We start from the raw sequence: 25,879 nt of genomic DNA, 5'->3' as shown, positions 1-25,879 counted from the left end.
TTTTCACAATTCCTGACATTTAATCCTAGTAAAAATGCCCTGTCTTAGGTCAGTTAGGATCACCACTTCATTTTAGGAATGTGAAATGTCAGAATAATAGTAGAGAGAATAATTTATTTAAACTTTTATTTCTTTCATCACATTTCCAGTGGGTCAGAAGTTTACATGCACTCAATTAGTATTTGGTAGCGTTGCCTTTAAATTGTTTACCTAACGTCAAATAGTTTTGGGTAGCCTTCCACAAGCTTCCCACAATAACTTGGGGGAATTTTGGCCCATTCCTCCTGACAGAGCTGGTGTAACTGAGTCAGGTTTGTGGGCGTCCTTGCTCACACACACTTTTTCAGTTCTGCCCACAATTTTTCTACGGAATTGAGGTCAGGGCTTTGTGATGGCCACTCCAATACCTTGACTTTGTTGTCCTTAAGTCATTTTGCCACAACTTTGGAAGTATGCTTGGGGTCATTGTCCATTTGGAAGACCCATTTGCGACCAAGCTTAAACTTACTTATGTCTTGAGATGTTGCTTCAATATATCTACATATTTTCCCACCTCATGGTGTTATCTATTTTGTGAAGGGCACCAGTCCCTCCTGCAGCAAAGCAACACAACATGATGCTGCCACCCCTGTGCTTCATGGTTGAAATGGTGTTCTTCAGCTTGCAAGCCTCTCCCTTTTCCCTCCAAACATGACGATGGTCATTATGGCCAAACAGTTCCATTTTGCTTTCATCAGACCAGAGGACATTTCTCCAAAAAGTACAATCTTTGTCCACATGTGCAGTTGCAAACCGTAGTCTGCCTTTTTTATGGCGGTTATGGAGCAGTGGCTTCTTCCTTGCTGAGTGGCCCTTCAGGTTATGTTGATATAGGACGTGTTTTACTGTGGATATAGATACTTTTGTACCTGTTTCCTACAGCATCTTCACAAGGTCCTTTGCTGTTGTTCTGGGATTGACTTGCACTTTTCGCACCAAAGTACGTTCATCTCTAGGAGACAGAATGCGTTTCCTTCCTGAGCGGTATGACAGCTGCATGGTCTCATGGTGTTAATACTTGCGTACTATTGTTTGTACAGGTGAACGTGGTACCTTCAGGTGTTTGGAAATTGGTCCCAAGGATGAACCAGACCGCAGTGAGGTCTTGGCAGATTTATTTTGGTTTCCCCATGATGTCAAGCAAATAATCACTGAGTTTGAAGGTAGGCCTTGAAATACATCCACATGTACACATCCAATTGACTCAAATGATGCCAATTAGCCTATCAGAAGCTTCTAAAGCCATGACATATTTTTCTGGAATTTTCCAAGCTGTTTAAAGGCACAGTAAACTTAGTGAATGTAAACTTCTGACCCACTGTTATTGTGATCCAGTGAATTATAAGTGAAATAATCTGTCTGTAAACAATTGTTGGAAAAATTACTTGTGTCGTGCACAAAGTAGATGTCCTAACCGACCTGCCAAAGCTATAGTTTGTTAACAAGAAATTGTTAAACTGTTAACAAGAAATGTGAGTTTTAATGACTCCAATCTAAGTGTATGTAAACCTCAGACTTCAACTGTATTTGTTCAATGACAGATATGTATTTGTTTAAAATCTATCACTTGAATGTTTTATTTCAGAGAGAAATAATCACGTGTTTTTGCAAAATGCTATACAGTTCAGGTAAAAACTTTGTACACACCTACTCATTCAAGGGGTTTCCTTCATTTTTACTATTTTCGACCTTGTAGAATAATAGTGAAGACATCAAAACTATGAAAAAACACATATGAAATCATGTAGTAACCAAAAAAGTGTTAGATTAAATGTATTTAGATTTGTTTATCTTCAAAGTAGCCACCCTTTGCCTTGATGACTTTGCACACACTTGGCATTCTCTCAACCAGCTTCATGAGGTAGTCACCTTGAATGCATTTCAATTAACAGGTGTGACTTATTAAAAGTTAATTTGTGATAATTTCTTTGTGTGTTGTGACAAGGTAGGGGTGGTGTACAGAAGATAGGCCTATTTGGTAAAACACAAAGTACATATTATGGCAAGAACAGCTCAAATAAGCAAAGAGGAACTACAGTTAATCATTACTTCTTATGGCTGCAGGGGCAGTATTTAGTAGCTTAAATGAAAGGTACCCAGAGTAAACGGCCTGCTCCTCAGTCTCAGTTGTGAGTATATGCATATTATTATTATTATTATTATTATTATTATTATTATTATTAGTATTGGATAGAAAACACTCTGAAGTTTCTAAAACAGTTTGAATGATGCTTGTGAGTATAACAGAACTCAAATGGCAGGCAAAAATCTGAGAAGAAATCCAAACAGGAAGTGAGAAATCTGAGGTTGGTATATTTTCAACCCAGGCCCTATTGAATTCACATTGGGATATGAATGAAGTGCACTTCCTAGGGCTCCCACTAGATGTCAACCGTCTTTAGAAACTTCAATGAGGCTTCTGCTGTGTTGTGGGATTGAATAAGAGCTGAATGGTCATCTGGTCATCCGCATTCCACATGAAATCGACTTGCTTCTGTAGACACAAAGGAATTCTCCAGGTTGGAATTTTATTGAAGATTTATGATAAAAACATCATAATGATTGATTCTATACTTAGTTTGAAATGTTTCTTCAACCTGTAATATAACTTTTTGAAGTTTTTGTCCAAAGTTTTTGTGTACATAACGCTAACAAAAGTAGCTACTTGGGCATAAATAACAGACATTATCGAACAAATCAAGCATTTATTGTGGAACTGCGATTCCTGGGAGTGCATTCTGATGAAGATCATCAAAGGGAATATTTATCATGTAATTTCTGGTTTCTGTTGACTCCAAAATGGTGGCTAATTTGATTAATTTTCTGAGCGCCGTCTCAGATTATTGCATGGTTTGCCCTTTCACAGCGGTTGCATTAAAGAGATCTATAATCTATAATTCCATGTGTATAACTTGTATTATCATCTACATTTATGATGAGTATTTCTGTTGAATCGATGTGGCTATCCACATCGTTTTTGGAACTAGTGAACATAACGCGCCAATGTAAACTCAGATTTTCTGATATAAATATGAACTTTATCAAACAAAACATACATGTATTGTGTAACATGAAGTCCGTTTCTGGTGCTTTCGCCGTAAAGCCTATTTGAAATCGGACTCTGTGGTGGGATTAACAACACCATTACCTTTAAAACGGTATAAGATACATGTATGTTTGAGGAATTTTAATTATGAGATTTCTGTCATTTTGTATTTGGCGCCCTGCACTTTCACTGGCTGTTGTCAGATCATCCAGTTAACAGGATTGCAGCCCTAATAAGTTGTTTAAGACATGAAGGTCAGTCAATCCCCAAAATGTTAAGAGCTTTGAAAGTTTATTCAAGTGCATTTGCAAAAACCATCAAGCATTACGATGAAATTGGCTCTCATGAGGGCCGCCACAGGAAAGGAAGACCCATAGTTACCTCTGCTGCAGAGGATAAGCTCATTAGAGTTACCAGCCTCAGAAATTGCAGCCAAAATAAATGCTTTACAGAGTTCAAGTAACAGACACATCTCAACATCAACTGTTCAGAGGAGACTGCATGAATCAGGCCTTCCTGGTCGAATTGCTGCAAAGAAACCATTACTAAAGGACACCAATAATAAGAAGAGACTTGCTTGGACCAAGAAACACAAGCAATTGACATTAGACCGGAGGAAATCTGTCCTTTGCTCTGATAAGTCCAAATTTTAGATTTTTGGTTTCAACCGCTGTGTCACACCTCCAGGCTGTGTAAGAGCTATTTTACCAAGAAGGAGAGTGGTGTTGTAATGCATCAGATGACCTGTCCTCCACAATTACCTGACCTCAAACCAATTGAGGTGGTTTGGGAAGATTTGGAACACAGAGTGAAGGAAAATCAGCCAACAAGTGCTCAGCATATGTGGGAACTCCTTCAAGACTGTTGGAAAAGCATTTCAGGTGAAGCTGGTTGACAGAATGCCAAGAGTGTGCAAAGCTGTCATCAAGGCAAATGGTGGAAACTTTGAAGAATCTCAACTATAAAATATGTTTTGATTTCTTTAAACATTTTTTGGTTACTACATAATTCCATATGTGTTATTTCATAGTTTTGATGTCTTCAGTATTATTCTACAATGTCAAAATAGTAAAAATAAAGAAAAACCCTTGAATGAGTAGGTGTGTCCAAACTTTTGACTGGTACTTTATATCTGCCTCACTCTCAGAGAAATAAGTAGTACTGCTAGGTTTTACACAGTCAAATGTCACAAATAACTACATTTTTAATAAAGAACTGTGCAAATCATATCAAATCCAAATGTATTGGTCGCGTTACACAGATCAGCAAACTTTATCGTAGATGCAGCGAAATGCTTGTGTTTCTAGCTCCAAATGTTACATTTGTGACATCAATATTGTTTTTAAAATTAGTAAAAATTATTCAATACATTAATATATCTACATGCAAAACAATTAAATTTGACATTTTAGTCATTTAGCAGATGCTCCTATCCAGAGCGACTTACAGTATGTGCATTGATCTTAAGATAGACAACCACTCATCACAGTTAAATATACAGGATACGAACAGTCCATTCCAGCTAAACAATGTACACTGATTATACAAAACTTTAAGAACACCTGCTCTTTCCATTAAATAGAATGACCAGGTGAATCCAGGTGAAAGCTATGATCCCTTATTGATGTCACTTGTTAAATCCACTTCAACCAGAGGAGATGAAGGGGAGGAGTGGGGTTAAAGAAGGATTTTTAAGCCTTGAGACAATTGTGACATGGATTGTGTATATGTGCCATTCAGAGGGTGAATGGGAAATACCGAATATTTAAGTGCCTTTGAACGGGGTATAGTAGTATGTGACAGGCACACCAGTTTGAGTGTGTCAAGAACTGCAACGCTGCTGGATTTTTCACGCTCAGCAGTTTCCCGTGTGTCTCAAGAATGGTCCACCACTCAAATAACATCCAGCCAACTTGACACAACTGTGGGAAGCATTGGACTCAACATGGACCAGTATCCTTGTGGAATGCTTTCGACGCCTTGTAGAGTTCATGCCCAGACAAATTGAGGCTGTTCTGAGGGCAAAATGGGGTGCAACTCATTATTAGGAGTGTATAGCGTTAGGCAAAAAAACTAAAACATTTTCATATAATATGAATAAAAAATCTGAGAACAGTAATATTTTACACACACATGATACCCATAAGCAATCATTTCTTGTGAAAAAACACAATGTGAAAAATTGGTGGATATACAGAAGCATTTTTTAAATAAACTCTTCATATAGTTCGACCATAGTTTATGTCCCTCACAAATATATAGGCAAAATACCCACCGGAGGGAAGGTAAAGTTGTCCAACCACACTCCAGGTGTGCATAAAATATTTGCTTACATGGTGAACATTGCACAAATGAACCTCAGGAGCCGAGCGCATCTATAGTTTGTTTGTGGTAATCTATTTGCTGTTAATCCGTTTCCTCTCCTCTCTCTCCCCACCTCCCAGCAGAGGTAAAGGATGGGCAGCGGCGCTGAAAGTGACAGTTAGAGTCTGGCTGCAGTCGATCTTCAGTCCGGAATCTGATCTATGGAGTTACTTTATTGTATAAATCAATGTGGCCAGACAGCCTGCTTCACCGGGAGACCGTATCTCTGGGTGAAACGATTGATGTGCGCCCTATCGTTAAACGACCACAATAATTAAACCCTCCGCCTCATGCAGCCTCAACCTGCATCGACACCACCACCGCCATACAAACACAACACCAGCCTGCATGCGGTGGTGCTAAAACGAAATTAAACAATCACCATATCTATGTTGGGACCACTTTTACAAATTAACAACGCAATGCAATAGGTTTTTAAATAAGGAATCTACAGGATGTGCAAGAGCAATCACTTTACTTCCATGGTCTGTTTTCTAATTCTCATAACTTCTACAGCATTACGCGCGCACGGGCGCGCAATAACACACACTTAGATGCACATTTTGTATTATTCAGGTTCAGGTTGGCACTCACCTGATGATGATAATCCGTGCAAAAGAGGCAGATTATCAATCGAGGCTTGTTTCAATAAAGTATTTCCACTCGTCTGAGTATGTTTGAGTTTGTTTTCAAAATGTATTAGAGCATAATTCACGGTCTCTCCAGTTCAAATCAGCTCACAACGTTTGAAATGAAATTGTTCGAGCACAAGACAGTATTTTCTTACTTCTGTGAGGACGGATTCCTCGGACTATTTCAAGGATATTCGAATGGCAACATTAGTCGACAGAAGGCTGCAATTAACTCATCTGAGTTACTTCGGCTCTTCCTGCCCCTTGTCCGACGGAATTTTGAAGATTCGCTCTACTTTAGATGGCCAAAAATAACTTCCATTTCCCGGAATCCTGGACTCGTAAACACCAAGGGGTTGCAAAACGGTTCTCTGTCCTCCCCTGTTCTACACCTTCCCCAGTGCTGTCTCACCCCTCATGAGTTGAGTCACTCATATTGCATTGGAAAAGCTCCACATCTGATTTGTGTTGTGCTGGATGGAGTGCCTTTGCAGACTCCAGCAATCGATGATGATCTCTCGCAGCAAGAGTTCGATTCCAGACCCCTCCCGCGCGCTCCTTCAACACGCATCTAGAGACAGTGACAGCCGGCTGTCTCCGCGAGGACGCAGTTCTTCAGTCCCACGCGTCTGTGGAGAAACAGATAGCTCGAAAAGTGCTGTTGATTGACTCAAGGGAAGATTCGATGAACTCGAACTCTTGATTTCAAGACAGCATTTTAAATTAGACGGACTACTGAAACAGGCTAGACCAAGAGTATATGCCTAAATATATTTTAAGGTGCGTTGGTTTTGAAAAATATATCCCCCCTATCGCCTCCTTGTGGCGGTGAGGGATGACGTGCCTAAAACACCAGAGAGAGAAGACAGATTTTAGTTTTAACACAGTAACAGACCTAGAATATATCGCCATAATACAAAAACAAAAAATTGTCCCATCATGAAGACACAAAAAAGTGAAAGTTAAAGCAACCAGGCAATAAGATGAAGAGAAAAGGAACATTGGAAGCGAATTGGAAAAAATATGATTTAGGACTCAACCTAAATAGCAGTCATACCTCACTGCACATAACACAAGGCACATACATTCATAGACTTGTATGAATTACAAGTGCACAATGTAGGCTATGACATTCTATGATGTCAACAACTCATAGGGTTTGGGGGGGGGTCTCTGATCAGGAAAAGTGATGCACAAGAGTGTTGGGCTAGTAATCGGAAGGTTGCAAGTTCAAATCCCCAAGCTGACAAGGTACAAATCTGTCGTTCTGCCCCTGAACAGGCAGTTAACCCACTGTTCCTAGGCCGTCATTGAAAATAAGAATTTGTTCTTAACTGACTTGCCTAGTAAAAATAAAAAACTATAAACTCCAAAACATGATGGAGGATTGTGATGATACACTTAATATGTAAATGTTGCCAATACACAAATCACATCAAAGCTCAGTGTGGGAGCAACAAGCCAGTGTGGCCCATTACAGCCACAAGTCAAATGTTTAGATACAATCTCTCCATTGTGAAGCTGATGATTTATCAATCATGCTCAAATAATTCACAACATTTTAGTAATTAAGTTCTGTTCCAGAGTAGGCTGAGCCACATGGGCTGAATGTAGAAGCTTTCTTCACTAACAATGGTGATATGTTTTCTTTTGTTGAAGTAATTAATAATGCAATGAGTTAGGAGGTGTTTGTGTGGTCTGATTTTCTTATCTAAAACTATAGATTTGCTCAATTTGCACCTTTAGATAACTTCACTCACAAGTAAATACCTTGAGCGTTTTTAAGGATTTTCACCAGCATGTTCTGCATCTAAAGTACGTATGCCATTGTAGTGTGTTCTGTTACTCTACTGAATTTCCTGTACATTACCTGACAGATGAACTATATGATCACTGAGTAGTTTGATTTCACTGCACTGCATGTGCTTGTCTGTTATTCAGACAGAATATTTTTAGTAGCATACACTTAGAGTTGAACAGTACATAACAAATACCTTTTCATTAAGCTGATGGACAGAAACTCAGAGCAGCCATGAAGCCCATCTCACAGAGTGGGCGTAAGGAGGCAGTCATGTACACAGTACAGAGGTAGCTGTGTGAGTGCTCTCTCACCTCTGCACATGACTTGCTGTCCTGCTGACAGGCGGCATGGCACGGTGTGGCACGGTGGTGCAGCACGATCTGTGTCGGGTCTGATATAACTGCCACGGATATGTGCAATTAAAATGTATTTGCCGACTGGACCCGTCCTCTGTTAATTTAATGTGTGAGGTGATGAGAACTGCGTGAGCTGATATCTGTGACAGCCAATTGCAACTCAATAAAACTTATAGCTTATGTCCAGCTGAAACTGGTTTCAGCCACTGCTGCTGAGGAGAGAAAAAGAGCTAGTGAAAGGAGCCTTGGCCTAGACCACTGTTGATTGCGAAAATGGAGGCCTTTTTCATTGAAGTAAAACTAAATTTAGAGGAGAACGATGGGAGGGCCTTCCCTCCCTGAACACTATACTATGTGATTAATCATTCAAGAGTGACAACCATCATGCTGGTGGGCTACATGAATCTGGTCACACAGACACATGCACACACACATGCATGCACCCGCACGCACGCACTCTGCAAAACCCCATTATCCACTCGTCTAGTGCGTGTGTGTATGTGTTTCTGTGTGTGGTCAGATTTGACAGCTATGCGGCAGACAGGCTTGCGTCCAGGGAAAGATTTTCAAAGGGAGTTTGCTGCCTGCAGTTGGAATCAATAGGGCTAAGACAAGCACATCATGAAATATTTATGACACTAATTTCACTGTCAGTGGTGTCTACAGTACAGAACAGTGAGGGCTACAGTGAGGGTTAAAGACGCCACAGTCATGGTGGACATGTTAGGCTGACTGCTGTGTGGAGGCCTGGCCTGACATCACCTGGAGGCTGCCCATGGGAGAAGCTGGAGCTAGACAAGCAGCCATGTAAGGACACTGCTGTTAATAGATAGCTTGTTCCCCTCATTCAAATAGTGTTGTATTATTCAGGGGAGGGACATTTTTCAGGGTAGCTTTGATTGTATGCTGTGTTGATTGTATTCCATAATAATCTATTTCCTCCATGTTCATGTGTCACCAAGTGATTAAACATGCTGATACAGTGCCAGCATTACAAGCACCAAGAAATCAGATTAGGAATATGTTACACAAGTATAAGTGTAAGAGTATAAGTGTAAGAAGTTAAGGACTGGCAGACAAATCTCTTCTCACCCTCTCTATCACTTGGCACTGGTTCTAGACTGCTCTGCTGTGCCACACTCATCCAGACCACTGACATGTTGGTAACACACAACTTAAAGATGTAGTGAAAACTCCAGGGTGTTAACAGCAAAAGGAGCTGTGCTGGTTAGCAGAGCCTTTAAGAATACGAGTATTAACCTCTTTCAGGGAGTGCTGGTGAACTGCTGTTTCTTGGAATCTAAATACCATGCTAAGCTATTGGAGAACTGTTATTTTAAAAGCTATTACAGAATGGGTCAGCTGTTTCTCCATGGCACTTATAGTCTATAACCATATCTTCCTCCACTTCACGCATTCCTCAGGCCTCAGAAGATTCAAGGCTCTTTGAACCTTTGAGACTCTAAATTGAGCTCAGTTACATCCTGTGCCCATTGATCATCCTTGAGATGTTTCTACAACTTGATGGGGGTTCACCTGTGGTAAACTCTATTGATTGGGCATGATTTGGAAAGGCCCACACATGTCTATATAAAGTCCCACAGTTGAGAGTGCAAGTCAGAGTAAAAACCAAACCATGAGCTTGAAGGAATTGTCTGTAGAACTCCGAGACAGGAAAGTGTCGAGTCACAGGAAGGGTACCAAGAAATGTGGCCTCCATCATTCTTAAATGGAAGATGTTGGGAACCACCAAGACTACCAAGAACCTTCCAGAAGGACAACCATCTCTGCAGCAATCCACCAATCAGGACTTTAATATACAGTTGAAGTCGGAAGTTTACATACACCTTAGCCAAATACATTTAAACTCAGATTTTCACAACTCCTGACATTTAATCCTAGTAAAAATTCCCTGTCTTAGGTCAGTTAGGATCACCACTTTATTTTAAGAATGTGAAATGTCAGAATAATAGTAGAGAGAATGATTTATTTCAGCTTTTATTTATTTTTATCACATTCCCAGTGGGTCAGAAGTTGACATACACTCAATGAGTATTTGGTAGAATTGCCTTTAAATTGTTTGACTTGGGTCAAACATTTCCGGTAGCCTTCGACAAGCTTCCCACAATAAGTTGGGTGAATTTTGGCCCATTCCTCCTGACAGAGCTGGTGTAACTGAGTCAGGTTTGTGGGCCTCCTTGCATGCACACAATTTTTCAGTTCTGCCCACACATTTTCTATAGGATTGAGGTCAGGACTTTGTGATGGCCACTCCAATACCTTGACTTTGTTGTCCTTAAGCCATTTTGCCACAACTTTGGAAGTATGCTTGTGGTCATTGTCCATTTGGAAGACCCATTTGCGACCAAGCTTTAACTTCCTGACTGATTTCTTGAGATTTTGCTTCAATATATGCACATAATTTTCCTACCTCATGATGCCATCTATTTTGTGAAGTGCACCAGTCCCTCCTGCTGCAAAACACCCCCACAACATGATGCTGCCACCCCTGTGCTTCACGGTTGGGATGCTGTTCTTCAGCTTGCAAGCCTCCCCCTATTTTCTCCAAACATAACGATGGTCATTATGGCCAACCAGTTCTATTTTGGTTTCATCAGACCAGAGGACATTTCTCCAAAAAGTACGATATTTGTCCCCATGTGCAGTTGCAAAACATAGTCTGGCTTTTATTTATGGCGGTTCTGGAGCAGTGGCTTCTTCCTTGCTGAGCGGCCTTTCAGGTTATGTCGATACAGGACTCGTTTTACTGTGGACATAGATACTTTAGTACCTGTTCCCTCCTGCAACTTCACAAGGTGCTTTGCTGTTGTTCTGGGATTGAGTTGCACTTTTCACACCAAAATACATTCATTTGTAGGAGACAGAACACGTCTCCTTCCTGATTGATGAGAAACAAAACAAATGATTCCATTTTAGAATAAGGCTGTAACCAGTGGCGACCGGTCATTCAGGGCAGGTGGGGCTGTTCTGTGAAGGGAGCAGTACACAGCGATGTACGAGATCTTCAGTTTCTTGGCGATTTCTGGCATGGAATAGACTTCATTTCTCAGAACAAGAACAGACTGACAAGTTTCAGAATAATTTTCTTTGTTTCTGACCATTTTGAGCCTGTAATCAAACCCACAAATGCTGATGGTCAAGATACTCAACTTGTCTAAAGATGGCCAGTTTTATTTCTTCTTTAAAACTTCTTATGGGCAGTATAGAGTAGCTTGGATGAATAAGGTAAAGATTAAACTGAGTAGAGTAAACTGCCTGCTCCTCAATCCCAGTTGCTAATATATGCATAGTATTAGTATATTTGGATAGAAAACACTCTGAACTTTCTAAAACTCTTTGAATGATGTCTGTGAGTATAACAGAACTCATATGGCAGGCAAAAACCTGAGAAAAAATCCAAACAGGAAGTGGGAAATCTGAGGTTGGTCGATTTTCAACTCAGACCCTATTGAAGATACAGTGGGATATTGGTCATCTTGCACTTCCTAAGGCTTCCACTAGATGTCAACCGTCTTTAGAAACTTGTTTGAGGCTTCTACTGTGAAGGGGGGCTGAATGAGAGGGGAATGAGTCAGAGTGTCACGATCGTCGTAAAGAGGAGACCAAAGCGCAGCGTTATTAGAATACATGTTATATATTTTAATAAAGACGGACACTAAACAAACTACAAAAACAACAAAACGAACGTGTAGCTATACTATAAATGTGCATGCACAGGCAACTAGACATAGACAATAACCCACAAAACACCCAAAGAAGATGGCTGCCTAAATATGGTTCCCAATCAGAGACAACGATAAACACCTGTCTCTAATTGAGAACCAATCTAGGCAACCATAGACATATATAAACACCTAGATGATAAACAACCCCATAAACCTACAAAACCCCTAGACAGTTCAAAAACACATACATCACCCATGTCACACCCTGAACTAACCAAAATAATAAAGAAAACAAAGAATACTCAGGCTAGAGCTTGACACAGAGGTCTGCCAGCAGTCAGGAGCTGGTCATGCGCATTCACATGAGAGGTAGCTCCTGTTCCATTTGCTTTTCTGAAGACAAAGGAATTCCCTGGTTGGAATATTATTGAAGTTTTATGTTAAAAGCATTCTAAAGATTGATTCTATACATCGTTTGACATGTTTCTACGGACTGTAACGGCACTTTTTGACATTTCGTCTGCAACTAGTGAACGCGCTTCATGAGTTTTGATTTGTTTTCCAAACGCGCTAACATAAGTAGCTATTTGGACATAAATGATGGACATTATCGAACAAATCAAACATTTATTGTGGAACTGGGATTCCTGGGAGTGCATTCTGATGAAGATCATCAAAGGTAAGTGAATATTTAAAATATTATTTCTGACGTCTGACTTCATGGCATAATATGGCGGATATCTTTTTGGCTTGTTGGTTCTCTGAGCTCCGTACTCAGATTATTGCATGCTTTGCTTTTTCCGTAAAGCTTTTTTGAAATCGGACAGAGCGGTTGCATTAAGGAGAAGTGTATCTATATTTCTATGTATAACACTTGTATTTTCATCAGCATTTATATTGAGTATTTCTGTAAATTGATGTGGCTCTCTGCAAAATCACTGGATGTTTTTGGAGCTACTGAACATATCGCGCCAATGTATACTGAGATTTTTTTATATAAATATGAGCTTTATCAAACAAAACATACATATATTGTGTAACATGAAGTACTATGAGTGTCATCTGATGAAAATCATCAAAGGTTAGTGATTAATTCTATCCTTATTTCAGATTTTTGTGACTCCACTCTGGCTGGAAAAATGGCTGTGTTTTTCTGTGATATGGCTCTGACCTAACATAATACATAATCGTTTCTGGTGCTTTCGCTGTAAAGCCTATTTGAAATTGGACACTGTGGTGGCATTAACAACAAGATTACCTTTAAAATGGTATAAGATACTTGTATGTTTGAGGAATTGTAATTATGAGATTTCCATTGTTTTGAATTTGGCGCCCTGCACTTTCACTGGCTGTTGTTAACGGGATCTCAGCCCTAAGATATTTTTAATCAGGACAACAGTTTTCAGCTGTGCTAACATAATTGCAAAAGGGTTTTCTAATGATCAATTAGCCTTTTAAAATAATAAATTGGATTAGCGAACACAACGTGCCATTGGAACACAGGAGTGATGGTTGCTGATAATGGGCCTCTGTTCGCCTATGTAGATATTCCATAAAAAATAATCCGTTTCCAGCTACAATGGTCATTTACAACATTATGCATTGACGTTGTCCTGTTGAGGGAGGTTTATGACTCCCCATAAATACCTTTCCACCTTTTTCTCTCCACTCCACAGAATGGACTCTTGGAAAGCCCTTTGTTAACATAGAGAGAGTATTGTAACATCAAAAGGTTGGGGAAAAGAACAATCTTCATGTAATCCAACCTGGTTAAAATATCTGTTGGTACATAAAGAATATGATGTCAGATCAGTTGTCGCCTGAGATATTATTACTGATGATAGGACAACATAAACTATATCTTGGAAAGTCCACACATTCTAGTTCAGATTCACATGGAATTGTTGTGCAATTTAAATGTTTAAATATGGAACTATTTGTGAAAACATGAAATGTAATTTTAGTTTTTAAAATTAGGGAATTGTTTTCATAAGTAAAATAGGCTCAGTCAGTGGCCACGACCCACGTGAATAGGCATTGGTTGGAAATTATGAACCAAACCCTTTTCTACATTTCTATTAGAGCCCCCGTGACCCAATTCATGGCGAACTAAGCCAACCTCAGCGTGAGCTCTGGTTGCGGATGGTTGAACGACTACAACCTAATGAAATTAACATTGTGTTCCCGATGACGTGATGATTGATGTCCATACGTTCAGAAGGGAGAATTTCAACGTGGAGGTGACGATCGCCATGCTGGAAGGATGAATGTGACTACACCAGCCAGAATATAGCATGAGTTTATAGTATGGCAACTTGGTATGAACTTTGAACTCTTATTCACTATGAAGTGATACATCCTAGACGTCGAGTTATCAGCAGCAGCTGTAAACGTGCGTGACCTAGGAAAGAACGAACAATCTCTTTAGAACGACAGTGTACTACAACGTATCTGCCAGAAATATTCTTCAAAGGACAAGGGAGATCTCTGCTGGGTAACCCAGCCTTCGATCTTTGACCAATCTATCGAAGTACAGCTCAGAGTAAATATGTTTCTTGCATTTTCCTTTTCCGAATGGGTGGTTATTTAGAATGCATATGATTCTGTATTTACGATAGCATAGCATCATAAGGTCCGATAGAGACCCAATTATTTTGCTCCTCAGTCATCCCGCGCTTTCATTCAAACCTAACCCCCTTTCTTTGTGTAACCAGCCGTCATATTGGTTTCGTCTGCTAGGGCACAGACTTTTATGACATAATTAGTAATCAATGTATGATCCATCCTGTGTATATGTAATTATGTGTGATTATTTAGTTATTTAGTAAATAAATAATTAAACAAAATGTTGTATTGCTGATTCAACTTGTTAGCCAGGGTTCGTGAAGATAACCAATCATTTTACGACGTTCAGATGAGACTGAATAAGGTGACAATTAATAATTGACTGCTATTGATATAAACGATTACCAGGTCTTTAAGAGTTTATTCGGAAGACAACAGCTCTATAAACATTCTTCCTTGGTGCCCCGGCTTCCTAGTTAATTAAATTATTTACATGATTAGTTTAATCAGATAATATTAATTACAGAGAACTAATTTGATGTCATATATCACTTAATCCATAGTAAAGACACGACAATTAACTATGTCTACACTGTATTTCTGATCAATTTGATGTATTTTAATGGACAAAAAATAAGCTTTTCTTAAAAAGCATTGGACATTTCTATGTGACCCCAATATTTTGAATGGTAGTGTATATACTGTACATATATATATCGATTTATCAGGGGGTGCTGCAGTACCTTCAGGTCCTCTACGACTGCGTGGCCAAGCACAATTCCAACATCGTCATTAAGTTTGCTGACGACACAGCAGCGGTCGGCCTGATCACCGACAATGATGAGACAGCCTATAGGGAGGAAGTCAGAGACCTGGCTGTGTGGTGCCAGGACAACAACCTCTCCCTCAACGTGATCAAGACAAAGGAGATGATCGTGGATTACAGGAAAAAGAGGGCCGAACTAGCCCCCGTTAACATCGATGGGGCTGTAGTGGAGCGGATCGAGCGTTTCAAGTTCCTTGGTGTCTATATCACCAACAAACTGTCATGGTCCAAACACACCAAGACAGTTGTGAAGAGGGCATGACAACACCTTTTCCCCCTCAGGAGTACAGCCCAATGCATCACTGGAGCCAGGCTTCTTGCCACCCAGGACCTAGGTGGTGTCAGAGGAAGGCCCAAAAAATTGCCAAAGCCTCCAGTCACCGAGGTCATAGACTGTTCTCTCTGCTACTGCACGGCAAGCAGTACCAGAATTTCCAACTCTAGGTCCAAAAGGCTTCTTAACAGCTTCTACCCCCAAGCTCTAAGACTGCTGAACAATTAATAAAATGCTACTCACTGTTTATTATCTATGCATAGTCACTTACCCTTAGCTACATGTACAAATTACCTCGACTAACCTGTATACATAGACTTGTTTAAGGGCTTGTAAGTAAGCATTTCAGGGTAAGGTCTACAACTGTTGTATTCAGCGCATGTTACAAATAAAATTCCATTTGATATGATTCCCGCAGCTAAGGACATGCCAGGGACAAGCGTAGACCTGCTACATTTTGTATGTTACAAATTAATTAATGTAGACGTGTTGTAAAATTGCTCAAATGTTAATCTTTGTGCAACGACTTTAAGTACAAATAGCCTTGTAGAGATACCCAAATAAATCTCAGGCCACATATAATGAAAACTATGACCACTAGCTGTATGAAACTGAACAGGAAACATAAATACACCTCCACTTTAAAGTGTGTGTACTCTCCTGTAGAGCCCATCTCACTGGTGCTGGATGCAGCACAGCAGGTAAGCAGACTTACAGTGGCCACTGGATGCTGTACCAGGCAGTAAGGGCACTCTATGGAAATGACTTCACATCATTAGAACTCACCTCCACCCACTGCTCTCAAGTCAGTGGATTCTAGTAGTGTGGTGAAGAGTTTTTCTGTCATAACAACAGATTGTCACCTCTGCCTGTATCATATTAATTCATGCAGATATCAATCGGTTAGCTCATCTTTCCTTTGACGTTGTAACAAAGGCAAGATATATATAATTCACCAGCCTGATGGGTTATTTCTCCATAGTACACGAGTACACAGGGATGTCATTGTAGCCCTATTTCACTGGAGTTCACTGGCTTCCTCACCTCCCACTATCTCCATGTCTATTTTCATTTGCTCTCTGAACCCAAGGACAGCATGTGTGATTTTTCTTGTTGAAAGCAACATTTGTCTCGTTTCTAATCTCTGAACTTCACACTGTGTCAGGAGACCAAGAACCTCAGTGTTTGTAGGTCTCTCATTCCAATTAAAAGTGGACTGCAAATGTACAGTAACAATACAGTAACAGTGCAGTTTGACCCTGTGATCTTGAAAGAACCTTTACCACCTTACATACAGTACATACTCCATATGTTTTAGTGTAAAATGTTATCTGTTTTTTTGTTGCAGTGAGATCAGATTGCTCTCCTCTGTGGCTGATCTCAGAAGTTTCATAACAGGTATATGCATTTCTTCCCACCATAATAAGCATAATCCTAGTGAAATGAACCTCATCCACCATAAAAAAAATAGGATTATTGTCTTCACAAAAAGGAGCCTCACCATGAATACTTGGATGGCAAAAAAATAACATTTTGTGTCAACGTTATACACAGAGGAGGATATATTGCCACAATTGAGAGAAAATCCATTTAACTGCCTTTTCATCGGCGCTCTTTTTATCCCCATATTTTCATTTATACTGGGATCGCTCTCCTCGTAGGGACACGTAACACCAACACACCAACAGAAACAGAAACGGATTACATAATTTGACATAGATTACATATTAAATTAAATGTATTATTATTCAAAAGTAATCATTTTCCTGTGTCTTGATGCATGGATAATATTGATAGAAACATACACTGTCACATCTGCTCCTGCTACGCCCTCTGGTGTTTATCTGGTGTCTTCTTGACCTGCAGTCAGAGCAGATCCCTACCAGCTGCAACTTATTCCATAATCAAGACCTCTACAAATACAGTGCCTTGCGAAAGTATTCGGCCCCCTTGAACTTTGCGACCTTTTGCCATATTACAGGCTTCAAACATAAAGATATAAAACTGTATTTTTTAGTGAAGAATCAACAACAAGTGGGACACAATCATGAAGTGGAACGACATTTATTGGATATTTCAAACTTTTTTAACAAATCAAAAACTGAAAAATTGGGCGTGCAAAATTATTCAGCCCCTTTACTTTCAGTGCAGCAAACTCTCTCCAGAAGTTCAGTGAGGATCTCTGAATGATCCAATGTTGACCTAAATGACCAATGATGATAAATACAATCCACCTGTGTGTAATCAAGTCTCCGTATAAATGCACCTGCACTGTGATAGTCTCAGAGGTCCGTTAAAAGCGCAGAGAGCATCATGAAGAACAAGGAACACACCAGGCAGGTCCGAGATACTGTTGTGAAGAAGTTTAAAGCCGGATTTGGATACAAAAAGATTTCCCAAGCTTTAAACATCCCAAGGAGCACTGTGCAAGCGATAATATTGAAATGGAAGGAGTATCAGACCACTGCAAATCTACCAAGACCTGGCCGTCCCTCTAAACTTTCAGCTCATACAAGGAGAAGACTGATCAGAGATGCAGCCAAGAGGCCCATGATCACTCTGGATGAACTGCAGAGATATACAGCTGAGGTGGGAGACTCTGTCCATAGGACAACAATCAGTCGTATATTGCACAAATCTGGCCTTTATGGAAGAGTGGCAAGAAGAAAGACATTTCTTAAAGATATCCATAAAAAGTGTTGTTTAAAGTTTGCCACAAGCCACCTGGGAGACACACCAAACATGTGGAAGAAGGTGCTCCGGTCAGATTAAACCAAAATTGAACTTTTTGGCAACAATGCAAAACGTTATGTTTGGCGTAAAAGCAACACAGCTGAACACACCATCCCCACTGTCAAACATGGTGGTGGCAGCATCATGGTTTGGGCCTGCTTTTCTTCAGCAGGGACAGGGAAGATGGTTAAAATTGATGGGAAGATGGATGGAGCCAAATACAGGACCATTCTGGAAGAAAACCTGATGGAGTCTGCAAAAGACCTGAGACTGGGACGGAGATTTGTCTTCCAACAAGACAATGATCCAAAACATAAAGCAAAATCTACAATGGAATGGTTCAAAAATAAACATATCCAGGTGTTAGAATGGCCAAGTCAAAGTCCAGACCTGAATCCAATCGAGAATCTGTGGAAAGAACTGAAAACTGCTGTTCACAAATGCTCTCCATCCAACCTCACTGAGCTCGAGCTGTTTTGCAAGGAGGAATGGGAAAACATTTCAGTCTCTCGATGTGCAAAACTGATAGAGACATACCCCAAGCGACTTACAGCTGTAACCGCAGCAAAAGGTGGCGCTACAAAGTATTAACTTAAGGGGGCTGAATAATTTTGCACGCCCAATTTTTCAGTTTTTGATTTGTTAAAAAAGTTTGAAATATCCAATAAATGTCGTTCCACTTCATGATCGTGTCCCACTTGTTGTTGATTTTTCACAAAAAAATACAGTTTTATATCTTTATGTTTGAAGCCTGAAATGTGGCAAAAGGTCGCAAAGTTCAAGGGGGCCGAATACTTTCGCAAGGCACTGTACTAAGTCCTGCCACTGCCACTCTGCCAGATCGTAATATCTGCTCATTACCACTCTGTCTCTGGCTCCTGTCTCCTGTTCCACGTCTCACCACCCAACTACCTTGCTCTGGATTTTACTCACCATCACTACCTTGGATTCACCTCATGACCTGTTTACCCTGTTCTACTCAGTTAACTCCAACCTCAGCCTCCACATCTGATTTTTCTGTTACTCATCCGAGCTTCCCTGGATCTGCACTCTATATCTCTGTGTAACAATAAATATTTTGGTTCATTCATCCCTGTTTTCTCATCTGAGTCTGCTCTTGGGCTCCCCTGTGTCGCTCTGCTTAACAAACTGAGTGTACAAATTAGGAACACCTTCCTAATATTGAGTTACACCCCCTTTTGCCCTCAAAACAGCATCAATTCATCGGGGCATGGACTCTACATGGTGTCAAAAGCGTTCTACAGGAATGCTGGCCCATGTTGATTACAATTCTTCCCACAGTTGTGTCAAGTTGGCTGGATGTCCTTTGAGTGGTGGACCATTCTTGATACACACAGGAAACTGTTGAGCGTAACAAACCCACAGCATTGCAGTTCTTGACACACTCAAACTGGTGCGCCTGGCACCTACTACCAAACCCCGTTCAAAGGCACTTAAATATTTTGTCTTGCCCATTCACCCTCTGAATGGCACATATACACAATCCATGTCTTAAACTGTCTCCTCCCCTTCATCTACACTGATTGAAGTAGATTTAACAAGTAAAATAAATAAGGGATCATAGCTTTTACCTGGATTCACGTGGTCAGTTTTTTTGTTATTATTTCCTTTTTCTGACCAATTTCGTGGTATCCAAGTGGTAGTTACAGTCTTGTCCCATCGCTGTAACTCCCGTACGGACTCGGGAGAGACGAGGGTCGAGAGCCGTGCGTCCTCCGACACATAACCCAGCCAAGCCGCACTGCTTCTTGACACAATTTCCGCTTAACCCAGAAGCCAGCCGCACCAATGTGTGGGAGGAAACACCGTACACCTGGAGATCGTGTCAACGTGCATTGCGCCTGCCCGCCACTGGAGTCGCTAGAGCGCAATGTGACAAGAACATCCCTGCCGGCCAAACCCTCCCCTAACCCGGACGACGCTGGGCCAATTGTGCGCCACCCCATGGATCTCCCGGGCGTGGGCGGCTGCGACAGAACCTGGACTCAAACCAGGATCTCTAGTGGCACAGCTAGCAGTGTGGTGCAGTGGCTTAGACCACTGAGGCACTCGGGTAGCCTGGTCAGTTTATGTCATGGAAAAAGCATGCATTGCACACTCAGTGTATAATTAACTATTTGAACTTCGATAAAAATACCCATTTGGACACACCACTTCCACACTCCATTCCCCCAGGGGGCAGCATTAACCTTGTCCAGATGCTGAGGCCGATTGATAAGCACTTCAGGTGCTGCTAAGGTGTCAGTCAGTGTCCCAGCTTAGTTTGGGCTTGCCTTTGGTATTTTTAGTTTTTGTGCATATTCATGTTTTGTCACCATCTGAGACTGGCCGACAAAGAGGTCAAGAGAGACAGAGCTGGCCCTGGACCAAGTAAGGTTGCTGTCTCCCTGGGCACATGTACATTCAACACCTAAGTGCATACTCACATAAATGCAAACATTCATTCAGGTTACAGACCATGTAACTAGGCCTAGGTCCCCTAGACAAAGCGAATATAAGAACATTGGTTTCGCAACATATGAGAGCTCGTCTGGCATAAATGTTAATACATGTTAGCATTTGTGGTTGTAGTCCGAGTGGTTGTGAACTGGTATGGTTCGGTAGTGTGGTTGTGCATTTGTTGAGAAAGTTTGTAGCAGCTGTTTGTGTTGAGCTAGCATGCTAGAAAGAGTGTTGAAGCAGTGTTTGTGTGAGTTTCAGTTTGCTGGCTAGCAAAATAGCTCATGGTTTTTGTCAACAGAAATTTCCCGGGCCACAAGGTAAGCTAATGGCTTGCGGCTGTTAGTCGTTAGCTACTGTAGGGCTGATAAGGTGTTTTGCTCAAGGGCCAGAACATTTTGTTGACTATTTTTGGCTATAGTTTTGATAGCTGTTTAGGTGCTGTTTACAGGATTTGATTTCCCAGATTGGAGTCTGGAAGACTCTGCGGCACATGCTTTTGTGTAAGCGCTAAGCTTTTGTGTCTAACGTTTGCAATGGTTTGTAGCTTTCGTGCATGCATTTGTGTTAGCTATAGGCTAGTGGCTAACTCTGGCTACATTTTTTAGCTTTGTGCATGCGTTTGTTAGCTCTAGGCTAGTGGCTAACTGCAGCTATTGTTTGTAGCATTTGTGCATGGCATGCTGATTTAGTTTTGACTGGTTATATCTGGGGCTTTGAATATGTGCATGTTTTGGTTAGTGTACTGATGTTGACTATGGGGGTGTTTGAGCATTGGTGTTTTGTGCAGGGTAGAGGATAGTTGGGGTTTTCTCAAGCTAACAAGGATAAGTTATGTCAGGTGGCAGAAATGTTGGAGGTTGAAATAGCAGAGGAGTTTAACAAGTTAGGTGTTGCAGTGCTGTTATGAGAGAAGTGGACTGAGTTCTTGTTGCTAGTTCGGGTGAAAAGGAGTCAGGAGGAAGAATACGAGGCTAGAACAAGAAATATAATTCCTAAAACAGGATAAACCAATTCAAACCAAATCCAAATGTATTGGTCACATACATATTTAGCAGAGGGAAATGTTTGTAATCTCCACCAGTGATCAGGTTTGTGTAACCCCTTGTGATAAGTCAGGTGTGCCAGGAGGTGGAGTCTCTCAAGGAGAGTTTTGAGGTATCCCCAGTGTGTGAAGTTACTCAGGTTCAGAAGAGTGCTGATGGCAAACCAGATAGGAGGAGGATGATTTGTGTGGGGACTTGGAGGAAACATTCTTTCCCAAACTAGACTGTGGGTCCCAGGAAATGGTTCTCTACAGTGATGAAGGGGATTCTTGTGTGTCTCTAGCTGAGAATTATTAGGCAGAAATATGTGACCCGTTTCGGCGTATGTTGCAAGTCACGACTTCACTGCAAAGCCGTTTGAACGTTAAAAATATATTTGATCAAAATGTGTTTTTGGGCAGAAATGCCTTCTCGAACATGTGAACTTTCATGTGCCTTAATAACAAACTTGTATTTTTTATTTAAACAAAATTAAATTAAATATATATTTCACTTTTACAGTATTTAACTAGGCAAGTCCATTAAGAACAAATTCTTATTTACAATGACGGTCTACACCGGCGAAACCCGGACGATGCTGAGCCAATTGTGTGCCGCCCTATGGGACTCCTAATCACGTCCGGTTGTCATACAACCTGGATGAGTGGGCTGGACATGCAGAGAGATGAGTTTCAGAATGTTCTGCGGTGTAGGATCTTGTGTCTATAAAATGAGCTGCTCGTTAAGCGTATATAATCCTTTCTACTGCAGTTTCTTTAAAGATACAACGTTAGCCATGGAGAACTGCAAATATGTTGCTACTGCTCTCAATAACATTTCTGCCCTGAATTTATCAGGCGCTATCAACAAAGGTCAGTGGGAAAAAGACTACTTTCTGGAGGACGATCGTGCCGATCGTGCCATGCGGACTCTCTCTGACTGAAAAATGTATCAGACGATGAGGATTTAGGTTAAAACATTTTCATTGAAGAAGACATTGTAGAGTCTTCTGATGACAGAGATGGGGAAGAAACGGCGATCCACGTGTATGAACCGTGTGTAATGGTAGGGATGTTTTCTTAGAATGCCATTTCGCATTCAAGTTATAGCCTAACGTTAGCTAGCTAACATTGAACTTATTTGGTTAACTTTAGCTAGATATGACAATCGGCTTGTATTGCTAGTACTCTATGGTTTGGGATTATGGTTCATTATTTAGCTAGCTACACATCTGAACAAAACAAGTTAAAGCTAGATAACATTAGCTGACGTTAGATGTCTAGCTAGCTAGCTAACATTACGTATATGAACTGTGTGGTGATATCTCAGAATTCCATTTGGCATCTATTGTATAATAACGCAAAAATATTTATCTGGAATTTGTCTTTCGGCATCAGTAGAACACGCATGGCTCTCCTCCACCAGTCATACAAGGAGAATGTTCTAATGCCTACCATCAAAAAGAGAGCAAAGATTACTTGCAGCAAGTGCTGAACTTCATCAACAACTACTAGGATCATGCAATAGTATTACCAAGACGCCACCCAAGACACAAACACTTTGGTGGAAAGGTGCTACCCTCCCTTGTGACAAAGGCAGCAGTGTGGCGTCTCTACAAGGAATCAATGACAACACTTGGTATGTAAAGCATAAAGACGTTTTGATTATTTAATTGACCTCCAACATGATTGGCACTACTTTTATTGATCTCACATTATTTATGTCTCTGGGGGCCCCTACTGAACCAGCAAACAGTCTGGACCTTCACTTCCTGATCACAGGCCACAGCAAGTTTGCCCCCGATTGGTGTTTCATCAAGCAGAGCTTCAAGCAGAGCTTCAGAAAGACCAGAGTGAACACTTTGTCTGAAATTGCTGGTGTTGTGAAGGACAGCACTGTGACAGGGGCCAACATCCCACCGCTGGTTGGACTGGATGATGATACAGTGCTGGTGGAAAGCTATGGCTTGCAACGACACCTGACACTGTACTTCAGGCCGCTGCCACAGATCAAGCAATACCAGCACTTCAGGTGAAAATAATTTTAATTGCATTGTACGAGGTTATTCTTCGTATCTAAACTTGGGAGGTGAATTGATGTTGTGCAAGGTTGTAATATCTTCTGATTTTTTTTGTTATTCTCTGTTTTACAGCTTCGATGCTCTGAAACCTGGTGTTGTTGTCGCCAAGGAGCGTTCGGACTGTCGGCACCAGGTTTCAGCTGCTGTGCAACGCTGACATCCTTCCTCTCATAGATGGTTTGCCTGTACAAGCACCACCTGGACTGGACACAGCTAGACAATAACTGGTTCGGACGGACTAGTTATCAGCACTATCTGCAGTGCCTCTATTCAAATGACTCTTTCAACACATATGGTACTGCTACTATTTGTTTTGTTATCCTGCTGCTCAGCCACTTTACCCCTGATTGTATGCATATAACTTACCTCGTATATCACTATCGTTATTGATATTGTTCTTGTACATACTGTATGTTATTTTATTTATATTGACACCATCTATTTCTGATATTGCTACTATGCAAGTAACCATTTGGCTGTACCGTTTACACCTTCTGTAGAGACCCATCCACTTAGCAAGAGTTAGCAAAATATTGATATATAAAATTGGTCGTAATATGATTTTGTGACATACCACAACAATATCATGTGACCGTATCAAGTGTCCACCACATAAATATATGGTGCATGCATCTGTTTATGTACTGTACATGTGCACCTCACTCAGGTTTCAACTCGGGTTGCATGGCCTTAACTTATGGATACGTGTGTAACAGTATATCAAGTATGTTAATGTACTGGTATGAAGGCATTTGGGCAGTGGTGTAAAGTACTTCAGTAAAAATACTTTAAAGTACTATTTATGTATTTTTGGGGGGTATCTGTACATTACTTTACTATTTATATTTTTGGCAACTTTTACTTCACTACATTTCTAAAGAAAATAATGTACTTTTTACTTCATACATTTTCCCTGACCCCCAAAAGTACTCGTTACATTTTGACAGGAAAATTGTCCACACATATCAAGAGAACATCCCTGGTCATCCCTACTGCATCTAATCTGGCAGACTTAAACACAAAGGCTTCGTTTGTAAATTATGTGTCGGCTATCCGTCAATAAAACAACAATTTAAAAATTGTGCCGTCTGGTTAAATATAAGGAATTTGAAATGATTTATACTTTTTCTCAAGTATGACAATTTAATACTGCAGTATCTCCAGAAGGAACCAAAACATTCAAAGGCCCTTTTCTCAAAGTGAGTTTACAAGTTTATCAACTCTCAAAGCAAAATTACTTTCCAATTGTTCCTCAAGAATGCAGTGTATGATATACCATTTTGTTGCTCTGAGTCCCTACTTGTATCCCCCCCATTGAAAAAAAAATGTTGCTACATGAGACCGATTTGAGACAATCAGTCACATACACAACAGAAGTTTGGGGTCACTTAGAAATGTCCTTGTCTTTGAAAGAAAAGCAAACTTTTTTGTCCATTAAAATAACATTAAATTGATCATAAATACAATGTAGAAAGTATTCGCACCCCTTTACATTTTCTGCATTGTTTTTTACATTGGAAAAAGTAGAGACAGAGCTAGAAAATTGTATATCATACACTACAGTTGAGGAACAAAGGGAAAGTAATTCTGCTTTGAAAATGGATGAATTTGTAACCTGACTTTTGAGAAAATGGCCCTTGAATGTTTTGGTACACCTACTGCAGAGCTGATCTTTGTCTACACCCATTCAGCATCGTTCACACCCTCTTAAGCCTTAGCCCCACCCATCTCTTTAAGGATTCACATGTGAGGCCATGAGCTATGCAGAGTGACTATGGTAGTGTACTATACAACCAAAGATTTCAAGACTAAAGGCATGTTTATCAACACGTCTGTAGACAATTGCCGCAGTGACATTATTAACATATTTGTCGTTGTCGTTATGGAAAAGTATAAACACAAAAATGACAGGCTGCATGACATCAGCAGCCAGGTGGTCCAAAAATGGCATAACTGGTGTATTTTAACAACAATAAACCCATGGGTTTAAAC

General features: G+C 40.5%; 1 protein-coding gene across 1 annotated transcript in view; it reads right to left on the bottom strand.

The window, feature by feature from the left end:
• LOC110488551 (X-linked interleukin-1 receptor accessory protein-like 2) overlaps positions 1–6,967 on the bottom strand; it is a 323,660-nt gene extending 316,693 nt beyond the window's left edge. Inside the window, exon 1 of the mRNA XM_036942676.1 lies at positions 6,044–6,967. The gene's annotated coding sequence lies outside the window, so the exon portion shown is untranslated. The remainder of the gene's footprint in view (positions 1–6,043) is intronic.
• Between the last annotated feature and the right edge of the window lie 18,912 nt (positions 6,968–25,879).

This window comes from Oncorhynchus mykiss, chromosome 14, assembly GCF_013265735.2.
Source record: "Oncorhynchus mykiss isolate Arlee chromosome 14, USDA_OmykA_1.1, whole genome shotgun sequence".
Taxonomy (NCBI): domain Eukaryota; kingdom Metazoa; phylum Chordata; class Actinopteri; order Salmoniformes; family Salmonidae; genus Oncorhynchus; species Oncorhynchus mykiss.
Note: the sequence above shows the minus strand (reverse complement) of the source record. Positions and strands in the feature narration are given on the sequence as shown.